At 35.1% G+C, this 14,049-nt stretch overlaps 1 long non-coding RNA gene across 1 annotated transcript; it reads left to right on the top strand.

The window, feature by feature from the left end:
* Positions 1-2,534: 2,534 nt before the first annotated feature.
* On the top strand, positions 2,535-13,463 carry LOC142039513 (uncharacterized). The gene is made up of 3 exons (XR_012652917.1): positions 2,535-2,680; positions 4,319-4,471; positions 13,111-13,463. It is a non-coding gene; the product is annotated as an uncharacterized LOC142039513 (long non-coding RNA).
* The last annotated feature ends 586 nt before the right edge of the window (positions 13,464-14,049 follow it).

Genomic DNA, 14,049 nt, shown 5'->3' with positions numbered 1-14,049 from the left:
AACAGCAGGCCCTTTGAGACAGTCTTTCTCATAATTAGAGTTAACACTCTTGAAACTTACACTTCCTACATAGATTTGTTACAATGTTTTCCTTGCAATTAAACCCAAACTGGTGTATTAATAGTCCCATATGTTCCCTGATAGTACTAATTTCCATAATTTTATAAAAGATGGCTGGTGATCACATACCTTCTCCCTTCCCACACATGGCATATTGGATTAGATAACCCCAGCTGAAATTCTGAATAATTTCTGATGGGTGTTGGGAATAAGGGAAGAAAATATTTCTTCTTTTTTATTAAATTTCATATCTGAAACATTATTATGAAACCTGAGTATTCGTCTGCTGATTTAAATCTTCTGAGTAAAAAAATAACTACATCAAATTTATATTTAAACTTAATATAATTTCTGTGCAACATGAGGGTGATCATGGTACTATCCCAAAAGTGTCCTTAGTTATTGAGAACTATTTTAGTAAACGTGGTAATGTCAATTCCCCACTCAGAACTTTGCAGAAATACTGCAAATTTAGTAAAAATAAGCTTAAAAAGTAAGCTTAAAATCTGATCTATTGTAAAGCCTTCTCATGTCTTCTAGATTGCACATGTATATTTACGAGCAGTAGAGAGCAGTGCATTATATATGTATTCATTTTATATATGAATACTTTTAATCAATACGTATTCTCTAAGGAAAAACTGATCCTGTTCTTTTCATAAGCATCGTTAAAATGTGTTCAGTTCTAAAATAAGAGGTGAGATTAGCCTATACAAACAAAATAATAAGCCATTCTGTTGTACTCAGTGTTATGATATTACAACTGTTTTCAGTGTATGCAAGATTTCCTTACTCTCAAATATATAGAAAGTGAAAAAACACAAGTGGTATTATTATGCTGAGTTATATCATTTTATAGATTCACTGAGAACTGTCAGATCAAATGTGCCAAAGAGACTTTCCAGCAGAAGTCTAAGGAGGAGTACTCAAACAGAAAATGTAGCATCAGAATTCCCCAGAATATACTTCCAGTCTCCAACAATTTGTAGCTCTGGATTTCCTGTAGAAGAAATAGTATATTTCCGTTTAAAGCCCTAGAGACTTTTTCTTTCCTAAGTTTGTCTGGTCTTGAAACTATGTGAACGTTGAGCATCCATAGTGTCATGTGCCAATATATCTCACTACCTAAGTACACGACTCGACTATTTCTTTTTAAACTGACACCTACATTTTTTGTCTGATGACTTCTCTTTCCAGTATTAAGAAAGGAAAGACATAATGGGTCTTTACTTCCAGTACCCCTCCCTACTTTGTACATTTCCACTATATTCTCCCTTGCTCATTCTTCTTTCCTGAGAAGATTCTACTCTGTTTAACAATTCTTCATTAGGAAGCTATTGATTGCCTTGTCTCTTTCTTGTTGTTACACCCCAAATCCCCTTAGTGGCAAAAGGGAACATAGCATATGTATGGAGCCCAGAACTTAATGTTAGTTCAATTAATGTTTTAACAGTCTAATAATCCAAATTACTGTCATGGTTTAACCCCAGCTGACAACTAAGCACCACACACAACCATTTGCTCACTCACTCCTAGTGGGATGGGGGAGAGAATCGGAAAAAGTGAGAAAACTCATGGGTTCAGATAAAGACAGTTTAATAAGTAAAGCAGAAGCCGCACAGGCAAGCAAAGCAAAACCAGGAATTCATTCCCCACTTCCCATGGGCAGGCAGACGTTCAGCCATCTCCAGGACAGCAGGGCTCCATCACACCTAACAGTGACTTGGGAAGACAAATGCCATCACTCCAAACGTCCCCCCTTCCTTCTTCTTCCCCCAGTTTTATATACTGAGCATGACGTCATATGGTGTGGGATATCCCTTGGGTCAGTTGGGGTCAGCTGTCCCGGCTGTGTCCCCTCCCAACTCCTCGTGCCCCCCCAGCCTGCTCGCTGGTGGGGTGGGGGGAGAAGCAGAAAAGCCCTTGGCTGTGGGTAAGCACTGCTCAGCGGTAATGAAAACTTCCCTAAATTATCAACACTATTTCTAGCACAAATCCAAAACATAGCCCCATACTAGCTGCTGTGAGGAAAATTAACCCTACCCCAGCCAAAACCAGCACAATCACCCAATTAATTCAGAATAAAAAAAGCTTCACTAACAAATATCGTTATATAAAACTGCCTGCCTACAACCAACCCTTTCCTCTGGTTTTAACTGTCACCTTTCCAACATTCCTGTGAATCCTAAGGCTGAGAGTTTCACTCTCTGACAAGAGGAAGGGTACCAGTTGTCATCACCCTGAGTTCTTTTGCCAGGAGGAATATAATATTGGCAAGTGGGAGTTCTTCCCCTGCTTGTTTTTCACAGGCATGTATTTATTTGTATGTTTTCTTATGAGAGTTTTGTTCCTCTCTACGGATCACGAGCTAGAGCTTGAAAGTTGTACAGCACGTTCCTGTGCCTCAGCTGACACACAGGGCTACTGTTTCTACCTTGGGGTGACAGGCCTGTACTATATCCAGTGCTCCCAGCTGCAGCACGTCAGGCAACAGCCACTTGACTAGTAGGCAACTGTTAGAGCAAGCTATAAACCAGCTCAGATCCAGCTAAACCCAAACAAAGCCTGAGATTCTGAATGGCTGAGTCAGTACATAACCTTTGTCATTCTACTAATAAAGGTAAAGTCATAGTTACTGGAATGTTCTGTCTATATGTTTTTGTCTTTTCTACTTTTACAGATGGTAGGGCAAGAACTTCCTATAATATTAAAGCTGTGAGTGTACCATGGGCTTATTCAACAGTACATTCTTTTTCTGCTTGTTGGGGGGTGGGGGTTAGGTTGTTTTTTCTTGCTTTATTTTTCCTAATAATTCCTAATATTCTATTTGATTGTGGACTTTCTTCACCATTCAAAAGCACTGCATAGATTATTTCACATAAGGAAGAAATTATTATAACTGAATGATCTTTTTTTGTGGTATTAGTCCAGAACCCAGCATGGTGTTTGAAAATAAGAATTTTGGGGTTGGTTTGGGTTTTTTTTGTTGTTGTTCCATATACATCACTATAACTATTTACACTGTTTCATCTCCAATTTTATTGACCCAAACATTCAACAAAATGTTTTGCTTTTGCAGCTCTTTTCAGTCATTTTTTTGTCTTTACTACTTTTAATAGCTTAATAAGGTCAACAACCTTTATTATGCTATTCTTAAAACCTTTTTCAGATCATTTATAGGCATGTTGAATAGCACAGAGCATGGATTCCTGGAGGAATTCTACTGGTGATGTCTCTCTCCCTGACAGAAATGATTTTTTTTTCCTATTTTGTTTTCCTTCTTTTTATATAACTACTTTTCTCTGTTAGAAGCTTGCCTCTTGTTGCACTTCCTTCATTGCTTTGCATTTTTTACTATGAGGCTCTTTGAGACCCTCTGTTGATGGAATTAATGAATGTCTTTTGAAGAGCAAAGGAGAATATTTCAATGTTTTTTGCTTTTTGACTCCTTTAGTGAACCTTAATGGTATCCACTAATTGATTTTTTTCAGAATAATTTGCATAAACTTCCTTTTTGTAAATATTTTGGTTTGTGTTCTGTTGTTCCCTGTATGTCCCCTTGAACTTTTAAAAGTTGAGTCTCTTCTTCCACTTCCCAATCATCAGCTACCACAGCTGATTTAAAACAGGTTACGTTGTACAACTGGTAGCTCAGCTTCCTTGATTTTCTTAGGTTTCTAGCATGATTCGTTACTCTTCATTCTCTTGTTCTGTAAGATCTACAGAAATGTCAGTTTGCAACAGATCCTGAAACAGAACTCTCAAAAGACTTACAGCATGGGAAACTCTCCATTTTCTGCAGGGTGAGCACGGATGGAAAAAATGCATTTAGCCTTTCTAATTGTGGTCTAATACACTCTGAGAACTCTTCTTTTTACTTCGCTTGCTTATTGGCTTATCACATTCTATGACCTTGAAAAAAGGTTTAGTATTATTTTTTAACCTTGTCAAGCTGTTCCTCAAACTCTTTCTGACTTACTGTGTTGTGATGTCAATTGCCAAACTTTCTAGTTTATTTATTTAGACACCACCGCAACTTCCTGAAATACTCTTTCAATGACCACTTAACCTTTTTCTTTAGCTGAAAGTTTTTTCTTAAACTCTTTCTTTAGAAGTGACAAATTTTGGTCATTTGTGCTTAACATGATCAATTGCTTGTATGATTCTCTTCTGTTGCCTCTCTGGAGGGAGTTCAGTTGCTTAAAAACAGACATTTTATGTAATCTGAGATAAATTGGATATTCCATTTTGCTTCCAGCTGCCATGTCAGAAAGTTGAAGGTCTCCTGTAGATCCTGTGTCATAGCAGCCAGCCTCATGGGGATGGCTTGGATACCCTAAAGGATGCACTAGATGCCTATGTCCAAGTAACTGAATCTCACATGCTGTAAGACATTCTTGTATTAATGTGGGTAAGTGAAACTGATTACATAATTGTGCCTGAATATTTTTAATAATGGAGACTATTTTTTTAAATTAAATTTTATTTCTTTCATAACATTTTCTTTATTTCCCGTGTCTTTTTTGTGATTTTGTATGGGGTTTTTGTGTTTGTTTGGTTGGTTTTTTACCACCTTAATGTATAGGTTAGGACATAATTAGTTTTACTCTATTTTCTTTCTTTCTCACACCTTGCTCAAATATTTAGAAGTGTCAGTTCTATCCCTTCTACAGCAGAGAAAGGTGCAGCATTCCTTCCTACCAAGACATTCCTTCCAACCAAGACAATGAAATCTGGTATGTAGGAATGCAAACACTATGAGAATTGAGTCACTGTGCACCAAAGGCAGGACTAAAGCAACAGTGAGCTAGTAGTAAAGAGCTTATATTGAGCAAAAGCTAGCACCTTCATCTCAGAAGAGAGAGACCTGGGTTTGAGTCCTTGTTTCTTGTTCAATGATTGTTTAATTCAAAACAGTCCTAGAAGGTGAAATCAGAGCAATTAATGCTTCTGATTGAAAGCTCATGTTGACTGGTGGAAACAGGTTTCTTCTTTCTCATGCCTTCTCTGGCCTTTCATTCCTGAATTCATAATAGCTCAGGTTAAATAGAAGAAATCAGATAGATCCTAAGATAATTTTATAGATTAATGTTAAGAAAATCTTGAGTGAAGTGTAAGTTTGAAAGCATTTAAATGACAAGGATCAACACTTGCTTGCACCTCTGTACAGAGGATCAGTTTTAGCAGTAGCTTGTCATATGCAAAAATTACCTCTAGGCTTATTTACTTAACCAGACCCTTAACCTCAGAGGAGACTCTGCCCCCTGGGTCCTGTGAGGATGGACACACTTAAGTCTATGTTCAAGTGCTGGAGATCCTTAGAGTAGTGGAAAATGAGCCATTCTGCTGTACTAAGTGTTGCCTACCTTCAGAAGTTCCTTGTTAAGGATAGGGCACTGACCTGTATTGCTTTTGGAGCAATACCAACAATTATACAGAACTTATTTGCCTCTGATGCTCTATGGGCAGCCCCACAAATGTCTGTAGACACACACAGGACTTTGCAAACAAGGTAGGTAGTTATGTCTGAAAGCCACATAGCTGTGCAGCATGACATAGTGCTCAAGCCAGTGTGTTTTGCCTCTACTTCAGATACCTTTTCTGCTTCCAGTATTTACTTCCATGATAATGATGTCCTTTGATTTCTAGCCTTAATTGCCTTTCTATGCCAGACTGAATCTGAGCATGGCGGACTTGGTCTGTCTGAATCATCTCAGTCTTCTGGCTCTGCTTAGTTACCTATTTCTCTGCACTGCAACTACTACTTTAGGATACCTATTTAGATACTCTGAAACTTACCCTAAGTTTAATATAGTTCTGAACTTAAGAAAGTCAAGATGTAACAGAACTTGATGCATGCATTTCTATGGCTAGGAAAGAAAGATAATATCTTTGACAAGATCACAATGACTTCAGGTATTCTTAAACCTAATTTGTTTTTGCCTTGGACTTTAAGCCTATGAAATCATGGTATCCTTTTCAGCTTAATTCTAAATATACATATTTCTAAGTGCAACCCTCTAGGGAATGTCATTTGTTGTTGATATCTCTTCCATGTATGATTTTTTCCCTATTGTGAAATTTGTAATGTTAAATCAAAATTAATCTAAAAAAATCCCTACCTGAAATGAGGGGTCTAGATTGACCCAGTTATTTTTTTCCTTATTACTGTAAAGCTTTCCTCTGTATCTGATTTAATCTCTTCTTTTAATAAGTGTCAGTTTCTTTGATATTAAATTACTCCTCCTCTTTCTTTTCCTTTTTCTTTTTTTCTTTAATTTAATCACTGAAAAATAATACCTGCACAAACTAATTGCTTGCCAGTTTATATTCTTGTATAATAAGTTTCTTCAAGAAATGCAACATCTGGCCTTTTCTTTGATAATTTGCTTATAATTCACTTACTCCTAGCTTTCATATTTGAATGGTTTAGGTCAGGCATTTTAATCGTGCATGATTTAATATTTGATTGCACCCTTTAGTTTTCACAATGTTTGTCCTTCTTAAGGCTTTTTATCCCCTTTTCTAATCTTGATATAGCAGCTGAAGCTAAACCAGATTAGCATCCTGTTTCAAAAATCTAATGCCCTTTGTATATCTTTTAACCCCTCAATGCTCTTCTTTGCTTATGTGAATCCTTTCCAGATTGCTCCAGAAGATTCCTGCAGTTTGTATATGGCTCCTACTTAATTGAGCTGTAGTGCTATCTTTCACTTTCCCACAATATTTTAACTGACTTTATATTTGTATTGAATTCCAATATTGTCCAGGGTTCAACTCAGTGGAGCTTCAGTGATTTGCAAAGCTGCCCCTCTTCTTATTACCTTACAAATTGTTGCTATTGGACTTTTTTGCTAAAACCTTTCAGATACCTCTTTGTAGACCTTAGGATCTGATAAAATTCCTTCTGGCTTTATTTTTCTTTTGAGTGGCTTACAAGGTTTCTACTTTGTGGGCAACGGTTGTTTAGCACTTGGCTCTGTGAAACAGAGCTCTCTATGAGTTAAGGAGTTTCATTGCTACCAGAAAGCCTAAGTACAATTTTGAGCTATTGAGAATTGCTACAATCCTATACATTCTGAAGTTCTGAAAAAATTGACATACACAAGTTTTGATTCCACTGAGTTTTATTATTCTGTAAATATGGCACAGACCATCCTCTGTGCAAGAAACAATACTCACCAAGGAATGGATTTTTATCTCCTGCAAATATCTACTAGTCTAATGATTTTGACCTAACATTTCAATACAACATTATCAACATTTATGTCTCTTTATACGGTATTCATGGGAAAGAATGAATTAATCATTTTAAGGACTATTTTACAGTATTTTTTGAAATAAACTCTCTTCACAATTGTACAACATGGCTTTTTAAATGCAAATGCAGTGCCACAGTTTCCTAAGAAGTCTTCTGAAGCAATAGAAGTGATTATACGTTGGCATTCTCAGCGGCAGGCTCTTGACAAGCTGATTATCCCCTCTGTGCTTGCAGCAGTCACAGCCTGTAATAAGTAAGAGGCTGTAAATTCTAGGGGCCACTCATTTTCCTATTTCACTGTCTGCAGGAGCTAGTGAAAGCTGAAACCCTTCTATTCTGCCCTTTCATGTCAGTTAAAATAATGGCCAAATTTATTTTTTCTCTTAGCAGAATATAATTGAGATATAGGTGATAGTGCCAGGAAAGTGAGATCATTTAATCAAAGGTCAAATTAGTTTCTCACTCCATACACCCATCTAATCAAAAGCTCTCTTTTTTGTTACCTGCATAGGAAATTCTAAGATAGCCTTGCCATCTACTTGTGTTGATCAGACATTTCCCAATAGTGGTCTGTCACAAGGCATCCACTTACCGAAGTGTTCCTATGCCATTTCTACTTTATTGTTCTTTGTTCAAGGGCATAGGCCGTAGGGGGGGAAATAAAATTCCCAAATCCAAACATTTTTCTTGGTGATGTTTGATCATTCCATATTAATATAGTATTATAGGATAAAGGATTTTCAAATGATAAAGTAATTGAAGAAAAAATGAAATTATTTTCATGTAGTTTTTGACTTACCTTAACAATATGTTTCATTTTCTACATATGATAAACAGACCAAAAAAATCATTCCTCTGTAATATAAAGGATATGTGAGTGAAAGATACATTAGAATAGCTATCCGTCAAGGGAAAGGTTTGTGTTTTGTAAGCTCAGACCAACTGCTGGTTAGCACTCTGCTCAATGTTTTTTCTCTTGGAACAAAATTAGAATTATGCTGGCAGATAATTTATTATTGTAATCAAACTTCTGTTTGAATAAATATTTTAAGTGTCGACTAATAACCATTAGTATTGCACTGTAAAGCTACCTTTTTAATTGTTGTTGTTGCATATTTGGAGTAAATTCTTGTTTACTATTGTTTCATATCTCTGCTTGTCATGACAGTATTCGGTACTTTCATTCACTATTCCTTTTTAGGGAACATATTTTCATAATTAGTTCTTCTCTTTCTAATACATGAATACAGGCCCAATATTTTATAAAGATGCCATTAATCAAGCTGTTTTGTGAGATCCTCTTGGGCCAAATGAAGGGATGGATTGCCAAACAACAAATTCACATCAAAAGGCAATTGAAGCTCTGCATTAAAGATATGCATCCACAGACAGATATCCTTTGAATGTAGAGGGGTTACAAAATACAAAATCCAGATTTAAAAGAGAAACTTTGTGAACAGGATAGAGTCAATATAGTATAATTGGCTGCATATCAAAGTGCCACACTGCTAAAACAAATATTGTTAACATTTTAATCAGATGGTTTGATTTTGTTTGTTGTCTCCAAGCAAGATGAAAGATTACAAAAACCATCCTTTCTGGAAAACCTAAAAGATATTTGAACAGAGAATATGGTATTTCATAGAGGAAAACCAAACACAGATCCTCACTATGAAATTCAGTTGCAATATTTCTACCTCAGTCATATGCATAGATCTGGAGAGAATAATCACAGAGAATTAATCATTATCATCCAAGTAGCATTTGTAATTTCACATTTCAGAGTTGTAGGATTTTTAACAGCAGGACATTGACATCTGAAGTGTTTACTCAACAATTAAGGAGTTTTCTTGAGAAAGAGCAAGGCGGTCCTAGGCGTAAGCTGCTAGAATACACGTCTAGGGCCTGCAGGTTGAAAGGGACTCCACAACTGGTATTCATATGCAATGAACACTTTCATAGATCAAAATCTTCAGACTTGCCGCTCACACAGAGTGTATGCACAAGGCTGATTCTTACTGTATTCAGCCTAGTTATATTTCATTTAAACTCACTGCAATGTAGCCTTGCTCTGTACCTTGATCTGTGTTTGCTCTCATAACAGGTCTGAGACTAGGACGAAAGCCTTGAAAGACATCATGGATAGCATTCACCTGTCTAAACAATAAAGACCTGTTCTCATTTGAGATGTCATAGGCTATCTGAGACATCTGCAAGGGGCTGGACAACATGGCACAAATCCTACAAAAGAGAGAGATCTGGAAAGCCAGAGATAGGAGCCAGGGACTAGGCCAGATATGCTAAGGAGCTTAATGTCACTAGACGTTGTTCGGTCATGTAAAAGCAGTCACATTGCTCCCAGTTAAAATATTATATGCAAAGCTATAAAAGCACTCCAAACCAAGCACATTAACTTCTGAAACTTGGCTTCACTTGAAAGTGACAATGAAATGCTAGACTAAAATTCAAGTTTTTATTTAATTTTCTTTCTTTCTAGATTGGCAGTTTAAAAACAAACTTAACATGCAACAACACGTATTATTGTACTAATTTATTATATATTTATCTGATAGGCCTCTGTTGGTTTATGTGGTGGATGTTCTACTTGAACAAGTTTTTTCAAGTATGTTATTTGGTTGGTAAAAAAATTTAAAGCCTGCTATACAAAGATGATAGATTCTCATTTCTCTTAAAGTAGCTTTGTCTTTTCTAAGAGTTTTAAGGATGAAGTGTGAAAAGAAGGAGGAAAAAATAAAATGTTCCATTACAAAAAGGTTTAGTGATTATGTCTATATAAATACATTCTGGAGTTAAAGTCAAACTACCTGTTTAAATATAAATTGATACCCCTAGAGAAAGTATTGAAAATATTTTTTTTTACCAATTATAAACAAAATGAATAATTGGATGGTTACCTTTCTGAGTGCTACAAAATTATTTAGTCACAGTGTGATTAATTGATTGTAGAGAGTTCTTATTGGCTAATTAGATTATTTTCAATAAAATTCTTCCTCTTTCATTCTCTATCATCTGCTATACAATAGCTCTTCAAATAATGTATCATAAACAGGTTGATTCTCCCATGAGATACTGATTACAAACTCATTGTTTGTCATCTGATTTAATTTCATACAAGTTAAGGACATTAAAATAATTTGATTTATTCATTTGAAAACAGGAGAGCTTACATGGACTCATTTATATTTGTTTTGTAGCTCATTCACTAAAAGAAAAAAAAATAGATGAAACAAATGAGATAGCACTTTCCTCTCAAGTTTCATAATTTATTTCACATGCCATTATGTTTCACACCTTCTGTTCAGACATGGTTTATGTCTGTTTGTCCCTTTAAGTCTCATCCCTCTCACATATATTTTTAGTCTTTTCTCAGCTTTTCAGAGCATTTCATAGGTACATCATCTCAGTAATTCACTTGATTGTATTAATATTTTATTAGTGCTTAACTGATACAGCAGAGAAGGCCTGACAGTCAGACTCTTAATTATAGACATTTCACCTGCATTTCCTACCAATGTCAGACTCTTAATTACAGCCATTTCACCCTCATCTCCTACCAATGCTTCTTCACCTTTCAATTTTTTTTCATAACTCACCTTTCATTCTCCCCTTCATTATTGAATTTCAAAAAGATTCACGATGCAAACTGAAATTAAGATGTGAGTATTTGAATGTTTATCTGAATTTTGAAGGCCTGCCATATTAGGACACTTAGTAGATCAAGGTGATTTCTAAAAGTCCTTCAAAACTTTTTGAGATTATCTATTTAAACTCTAATTTAAAATTCATTTCTCAAATGAAAAACATACATGAAATATAAATCATCATCTTCATCACTGTCTAATTCAAATATTGAAAACATTCTTTGGGCAATTAATTTCAATTTTAGAAAAATGATCTTGGTCTTATCCTTCATTTCAAACCAACTGGAACTTATCTGCTCGTTATGACAGTGACAGGTTGTGGGATGAGGTGCCTAGCTTTTCACGGTCATCTCTGAGATTTCTTCAGCTAAATATTTTACACTTGATATGCAAACATCCTGTCTGAATGGGATCTCTTTCTGAAAATGTGTCTATGCATGCATTTAATTAGTTATTTCTGAGAACTGTGCTACTAATTTAAGACTGTAATTTTGCCATGTTTTCTTATAAAGCATCCAACTGATAATGTAATTTTAGAAACTTCATAATAAATACATTTCGTCTATGAATAATACAAGAAATATACTACACTGAGAAATTGTCCTCAGAATCAAGTCTTATAACCTTACATCTCAGTTTCTCATTTTCCACTCAAAAGCTGGTTTGGCCTAAGCCCTACAGGCATAATAAGACTATGTGGTATTGAGGACTTCACATTCTAGAAACTATTAAGCTTGTTCAGATCATGATGTCACTAATATCAAATGATACTTTAAGGAGTTGAGTCTATCCAAACCTAAGCAGGATAGTTTGAATTAACACCTTTTTTGCTAAATGCACTGTTGCAGTAAATATATAAGTGTTCAAATCACTGTCCTGTGGGCTAAAATAAGGTGTGGTTTAGAAGGTCTGTTTTCCCTTTGTAGTTCAAGAGTAAAAATATAAAACAGACCCTGTGCTTAAGTCTTTTTGAGAGTTCTGAAATAAAACTGAATTGTTCATTTAGGAGTATAAGCAGATGTTTCCTTACATAGCAGCAGGTAGGGAATGTTGCTTCTTTTAGTTCTTTCTTGGACCGTTCTGCAAAAGATATATCTCATTTTCATGTGAACATGAGATATCTAACTACAAGTATGGATGCCATCAGAAATAGAAGTAGAATATAACTGTAGAAGTTTAGATATACTTAAGGTTTGTCTTTGTGTTCAGGGAAGATCTTGACAGCCTCTTTCTCAGCATTAACAAAAACAGATATTCCTAGAAAGAAATTTGTCTGATCCTAAGGTAAATGTTCAGAATAAACATATGGTTAAAAAGGTCATCTACTTTTTCTCCGCTAAATTAAAATAATTCTATCTTGAGAAGCTCCACTCTCAACATTGACAATATCTAGAAGTCAGACTTTCCAGTAGTGAATAGTGAGACATTTAATGTCTTGTATGGGACAAATCATTGGGTACTTAAACTCCACTGGCTTTCATATGCTTGACTTGATACATTTGGCACAAATTGGAAGTTTTGTACTAATCTTCTTTTTTTTTTTTTTTTTTTTTTTTTTGAGAACAAGAAAATTTTACGTATCTGTGTACCTAAGCTCTCTAATATATTTTGTTAGGGAATGACTTCTTTTTCTTTTCTTCAACTTCTTCATTGTTTTTCTCAAAATATTTTTTCAATGTATGGAAGAGTTTATGCTGTTGTCTCCAAGAATAAACTTTTGTGCCTCCTTGAAGTAGACAATTCTACGAGCATCTTCCAAAAAGGCCCAATTACATGACCTATGATAAAGACATATGAAGATAGTATATAATCTTTTTACTTTGTAAGAATTCTGTGATAGTATCTTAGTTGTTTCCAGATTCAGTGCAGCTAACTGAAGTCTCTGATCAAAACTATATTAAGCTCTCACTTTAGCCATGTAGATAAATTGTCAAGTCAAAAGGGTGATTAACAAGGCTAAAATCTCTGGAATTTTATTTCTTTTGACATTAGGAAAAATGTAAGGCAAACAATTTCTCACTTTTATACATAAAGGTGCACCTAAATTACTTTTTCAGTTTGGATCAGGAATACTGTTCTGAAGCAAATCTGATATCTCTGTTTGAGATGCTTTGGTTTCTATTGCAGATCTTCCTTGAAAAGCCATGGCCTGGAATCATTTCAGAAGCAGTATGTGCTGAAAAAGCTTACTTAATGCTTCTCAGCTACAAACAGCTCTTCAGAGCAGACAAGACCTACACCAGAGTAAAACCTGAGAAACATGTATAATTTAGATATCGGGCCCTCTGTATTACTTGTTCTATCTTTAAATTTGGTTCTATTGCTCCACAACATGTAATAAAATTGAGAGAAACTATTAAGTGTTTAAAACTTAGGAGGCATGAATCTTGGCCAAAATCTGTTCCTTTTTCTCTATAAAAACTAGTTTTGCCAGATTTGCAATTTATGATAAATTCTAATAAATTAATTGATAGAACATATGGCATATTTATAGATTACATTATTTGGCACCTACACCACATTTAATTGTAACCGATTTATAAATGAGGTATACATTACACTATCAGTGCTTCAAAGAAAAAGGAAGTGAAAAAGATTAATAGTTTCATCCAGTGAGTGCACAATGCATAGTGACTAGGTCTCTGACTTTTAAAAATGTAAATTAGAACAACAGCAAAATAGAAATAAGAAAGGGTAACAGTTAACAGTTGTTTGTTGGGGTTTTTTAAGATAAAAAAATCTTAAGTCTTAAGTAGTTCTTTACTGAAGTCATGCAAATAATAAAGTTTAAGATGCTACTGCAGTTTTTCTTCACATATCTAAATGATAGTCAACTAAAAAACCTAACCAATTTAAGAAAACATGTGACTATGCAACTGCATTATGAATAGGGGGCCCTAAAAATTTTTGCAACGCTCCACACATTGAATGTTTTTTTTAATAATCAGTGGGAAGTATTATTATTCAAGTAATGTTGTAGATCCCCAAATTACCTGGCTGGACATTTGCCTAGGAAGAAACTGTGAAATAGCTGACCTTGTAACAGAATGCAATACTTGCCTACAA

The sequence above is a fragment of the Buteo buteo genome, chromosome 14, assembly GCF_964188355.1.
Source record: "Buteo buteo chromosome 14, bButBut1.hap1.1, whole genome shotgun sequence".
NCBI classification, from domain to species: domain Eukaryota; kingdom Metazoa; phylum Chordata; class Aves; order Accipitriformes; family Accipitridae; genus Buteo; species Buteo buteo.
This window is presented reverse-complemented; position numbering and strand designations above follow the sequence as displayed.